The sequence below is a fragment of the Amblyraja radiata genome, unplaced genomic scaffold (genome assembly GCF_010909765.2).
Source record: "Amblyraja radiata isolate CabotCenter1 unplaced genomic scaffold, sAmbRad1.1.pri S66, whole genome shotgun sequence".
Classification (NCBI taxonomy): Eukaryota; Metazoa; Chordata; class Chondrichthyes; order Rajiformes; family Rajidae; genus Amblyraja; species Amblyraja radiata.
Genome location: NW_022630160.1, coordinates 31,297 through 37,210, shown reverse-complemented (window position 1 = coordinate 37,210; position 5,914 = coordinate 31,297).

Genomic DNA, 5,914 nt, shown 5'->3' with positions numbered 1-5,914 from the left:
GGACAATTTCAAAAGGCAGACAATCTTCATTTTCCATCTTTAACCAGTCTGGTTGCTGATCCATATCTTCCAACCAAAAGTTCATATTTTTAATATTGACTGCCCAAAAGTAAAATTTAAAAAATATTAAAACTAATCCTCCTTTCATCTTGGATTTGCATAAATGTTATTTACTTATTCTATGAATCTTATAATCCCAAATAATACTTGTGACAATACAAACAACTTAAAAAATAAATTTGGGAGATTTATTGGTATTGATTGAAAAAAAGGTATGGTAATTGCGGGAGGAAAATCATTTTAAGGCATTGATTCTACCGAGCATTGAGATGGGAAGTGTTTTCCAATATTGAATATTCGTATGCAGTTTATTAAGTAAAGGCGGAAAATTTAGTTTAAATAAAGAAGTATATTTCTTGGTCACATAAATTCCTAGATATTTAAAATTTTCATTGACCATTTTAAAGGGAGATTGTTGCAAAATATATAAGTTAAGTTCCGTTATTGGCATAATTTCACTTTTATTCCAGTTAATTCTATATCCGGAAAATAAGCCAAAATGAGTTATAAGATTTTACAAGTTTGGGATGCTAGTTTCTGTATTTGTAATATATAGTAATACACCATCTGCATATACGGAGTTTTTATTAACTGTATTTTTAGTATTATACCCGTATATTTCTGTGTGGGCTCTAACACTTTCTGCCGATAGGCGTCGTTTTGGGTCTGAACATTTCACCTGACCTTTTGGACGCTGGATTACTCCACTACTGTGTTCGACGAATTAAAAAAATTCATACCGATGACTCCCACGGATGCTGCGTGGCCCGTTGTATTAAAATAGCATTTCGCGTTCCATGGAGGCCTCCAATAACTGCGGTTCTTTTCGTCTCCAGTATTATATTAGAATCTGGTTGAACATGTGGACGGGGGATGGAAGGAAGGGCGAAGGGCGCAGTTGATATTGATACTGGGGGATTGGGGATGAAAATATCATAAGCGGCGTAATGGAGGGAGATGAATGATGATATGAATTCCCTGCTTCTGAATACTTTCCTCCCTGACTGCTAACCCGACAACAATAATTCTTCATCCTTTACTCACCAACACATCCACCCTCGTCTTTTCGACCTCCCTTGCCGCTTGTCCCAGCAGTTGTTCTCTCTGATGTCGTCCCCGACCCTACACGATGAAACGAGTTATATTGAAGCATTGAATCTCGTCTCCCCGCGTCGATGAATCCCGAATAGCTTTGTATCCGCAGTACTAATTGATCCAAAATCAAATATCCAGATCCCGTAGTTTTCACTTTGCTTTACATTTTGATACGTTTACAAACCAAAAGGAGAATCAACGCGCAAATGCTCCAGATCAGAAATCAAATCAGAATATATTGGTAAACAGAAGCAGCGTCTTTGTTTAGACTAACGAAGTCAATGTTTCACGTCAGACATCACCAATTATATGTAGGAATGTTACAACATTTTTAGATTTTAAAAATCAAGCCTGTACTTCGGCCCATCAGATAAAGCATAAAAAGGACTTTAATTTGATACCTAATTCACTTCCGTATCTTCAGTATTTTAAAATGTATGGCCATTTTCATTCTCGGAAATTAGCATCATGTGCCCTGTTGCTTTTCCATTGACTTAACACAAAATCTGTGATCGAGGACAGTCAAAAGCCCATAACTTTCATAACATTTAAGAGAACTGAATGAAATGTTTAGTTATTATAGGTTGAAGCATTCGGAAACAAATATGAAACATTTTACTTAGATGACCTGAACTTAGTTACCAAATTGCAACTAATTACAAAATTAACCGTTGTGACGGAAATAGTAATAAACACCCAGACTGCCTTGAAAATTCAAAAATGTGATATTCTCAAGATCAGAGCTTTACTATTATTGTATTATATGATGTACGTCCATTACATCAGATAGGTAAATAAATTACAATTTTAGCAAAAGATGGAGAAGATCAGTTACTAGCTGGTACATTGGCATATCAGTAGCATCACCACACTCCTCAGATTGTAACCAATAAGCAACTCTATATACCTTTTTCCCCCTGAACTTTTCAATTTTGGCAATGCAGACTCAAAGTTTTTGGTCTTCAAACCACACATGACATGCCTTTTTGCCCACTACTTTCCCAATAAGAATGTCCTGTAGATCATATTATGTCTTATGAAGAAAGACTGGATAGACTTGGTTTATACTCTCTAGAATTTAGGAGATTGAGAGGGGATCTTATAGAAACTTACAACATTCTTAAGGGGTTGGACAGGCTAGATGCAGGAAGATTGTTCCCGATGTTGGGGAAGTCCAGGACAAGGGGTCACAGCTTAAGGATAAGGGGGAAATCCTATAAAACCGAGATGAGAAAAACTTTTTTCACACAGAGAGTGGTGAATCTCTGGAACTCTCTGCCACAGAGGGTAGTTGAGGCCAGTTCATTGGCTATATTTAAGAGGGAGTTAGATGTGGCACTTGTGGCTAAGGGGATCAGAGGGTATAGAGAGAAGGCAGGTACGGGATACTGAGTTGGATGATCAGCCATGATCATATTGAATGGCGGTGCAGGCTCGAAGGGCCGAATGGCCTACTCCTGCACCTAATCTCTATGTTTCTATGTTTCTATCACTTTTGGAGTAGTCCAAATTCGGATAATCTCTGCGAATGCTGTCTAAATCAGTCTCTTTTGCTGGGCATTTGGATTGACAATTTTGCATTTCTTCTTCGGAGACATCTGTTTAAAATGTAAAGGAAAAAAACACTGAACAGCATTAACAGAAAAAAGTTATTATTTGCAGTTTTAGAAAAAAAGGTGGAAATGATAAAGTAAAACGCTAAAACAAATAGTAAATACCCAATAACAAATCATATTCATCAGTTTCATCAATTCATCTAAATTCAATTACTAGATCTAAACATGTACCAATTTCTTAAGAAAAGGTTAACATTTTTAAATAGCCTGTATCCAAATAACAAATACCAAAATGATCCCATTCAGACAAGATTTCACAATATAACATGATTTTTAAATCTCACTTTGTCATGTATTTATATGCGAAATGGAAGGGATTTAATGTTTATTCCCATAAATTAATCCAGAAACATCCACTCTCAAGATAATTAAAATAATTTATTTTTTGCAGAACGCATCTAACTAAAACTGTACACTGGATATTTTGCTTTTTGTGTCTACCCTTCCCATTTTTCTCGGACGCGCACCGCCAATCCAGCTGACGATTCTTGGACCGAACGTCTGAACTTTAAGCAGCTTCCAACTTACCTTCTGCGTGTTTCCAGGATGTTTTGCATATTTTTTCATTTGCTCTAGAATAAAAAAAGAACAGAGTCGAAAGTTCAAATTGATGATCTTTAATCAGATATCCTCGAACGCGCTGGGAGTTTGTGAAGTACAACAACTATTTTTATGAATGATTTTTTGGAATATAAATGTCATTGCTCGTGAACGCCATGAATATTTGCAAAGTTATTCCTCTGAATGCTTTCTGATTAGTCCGGTTGATCGCAAGACTGGTAAGATCCAACAGTAACCATGACTCTGTTACATCGGTAGTCCATTTACATATTAATATCGCTGTACTTTATTATTTCTTCAGCAAACATAATGACGGCAGCGGCCCTGTCCCGGGGAAAGTGCGGGCTCTCCAAAGGAATCACCCGGTACATGATGACAATGGCGATCTCCGACCTCCTCGTTCTGATGTCTCACGTGTTCATATGGAAAATCTACCAGTATTACACCCCCTAACTCCTTCCTCTCCCTCAACGCAATTTGCCCTTCCTTCATATACCTGCGGATGATTGCTCTGGACTTTTCCGTTTGGTTAACATTGCCCTTCACATTTGATCGTTTTGTCAGCATTTGCTGCCCGAAACGGAGACTCGCCTGTGGCACGGATAGGACGGCCGTCATGGTCATTGCATCATTGTGGGCGCTCAGTTGCTTAAAGCACATCCCATTTAACTTCATGCACGTGCCACGCTTCACCGTGGATAGTGTGAAATGGGGGGTGTCTACCCAAACGTGCCTGTTTCATTTCCTGGTGGTGGTTGGCGTTTTCGTGGATGTGTTCAATCTCTCTCGCCTTCCTACCCCTCCTAATAATTCTATTGTTCAACGGACTGACGGTCAGGAACATCATAGTGGCCAACAGAGTCCGTCGTCGCCTGAAGGCAATGGATGGCAAGGACACCGAGACGGAGAATCGGCGGATGTCCGTCGTTTTACTGTTTATCGTATCCGGCGCCTTCATCCTGCTGTGGACAACGGTAGCTGTCACCTTGATCTGCAGTCGGGTCACTGTGAATTTCGCGGGCGGGGATCACTGAAGCCCATCTTACATCGCCAATGAAGTTGGGACCTTGCTCATGCACGTCAGCTCCTGCGCCAACACGTGTATCTACGGGATGACACAGAGGAAGTTCAGGCTGGAGTTGAAGAACGCGCTTATATATTTACCGCGTATTATTGTTAAACTCGTGACACCCGCGCGGCAGTTGCCTAGAACTTGAGTTGTGATATGATGCCGCCCCTCAATCTATTCTTTCACATGATCGCGCTATTCCGTAAATTTGGTTCCACCCAGAGCGGGCATCTTGGGCAGGACTCTTCGTGGAATTAAATGTTATACCAATGTCCAATGTATTCTAAGTTGCTAGCCCTTATATTTTTCCTATTTCACGCGCTCGACATTGAAGACTAGATCGTAGGTGACCGCTTTGTTCTTCAATCATTAATATCCGGCACATACTTTATGCTTCAAATCCATAGGATCGACAAATCCATACAATCTGCATGCCCCCCCCCCCCCCCCTCACCCTCTCTTTGTTGTGGTCAACATGCACGCGCATTAATTTCCTCCCACCTCCTTCAAACCTGTACCCTTTCCTTCCATTTCATCCCCTCTGATGTCTCGTTATCACACCTTACACTTCTTTATCTCTGTGTCTCCCTCTCCCCTGACGTTTAGTGCGAAGAATGGTTTCGACCCGAAATGTCACCCATCCCATCCAGAGATACTGCCTTTCCCGCTGAGTTATGTAGCATTTTGCGTCTATCATCTGTGTAAACCAGGATCTGCAGTTGCTTCCTCCAACTTTCCACCTATGTTCCTTCCCCTGCCTTCATATTTTACGCGTCCTGTATTCTTAGCTCCTTCTCTCGCGCTATTTTCTCTTTTCGTCTCTGGTATTTAAGGATAAAGGGGAAATACTTTAGGACCGAGATGAGAAAAACATTTTTCACACAGAAAGTGCTGAATCTCTGGAACTCTCTGCCACAAAAAATGGCGCGGCCCTGACCAGTCGCCGTTGTGGCAGCTCCGCGAAAATTGTGTGTGTTTTTAACTTTTATGTTCCTTTTTAACTTATTTCTAAGTTCTAACTCCCTAGTACTAACAAAGTACGACAGGGAAACCCTCTTAAATCTAAACTCCAGGGCAAACGGAGACTTTTTAAACTCTGTACTTACTGATCCAGCGTGTCCAGCAGAGATCAGCAGAAGCTGTTGCAGCAACAATGGGAGCTCGGCTGCAAGGGAAACCCGGAGAAAACATCGAGGGAAGCGGGCGGGGGGGGGGGGGTGGTTGTAATAGGCTGAAAGCCCAAGCCTTTCGTCCACCTCTGCCCAGCATTCTTCTGGCGAATGTCCAGTCCCTGGAAAACAAGCTGGATGACCTCAGGGCGAGAGTCAGATTCCAGCGGGACATAAGGGACTGCAACATCCTCTGCCTGACTGAAACATGGCTGACCTCGCTGATTCCGGATCAGGTAATCTGTCCAACCGAGTCCTTCACTGTCCACCGTGCTGACAGAACAGAAGCATCTGGGAAATCCAAGGGTGGAGGAGTCTGCTTCATGACCAATAACAACTGGCGC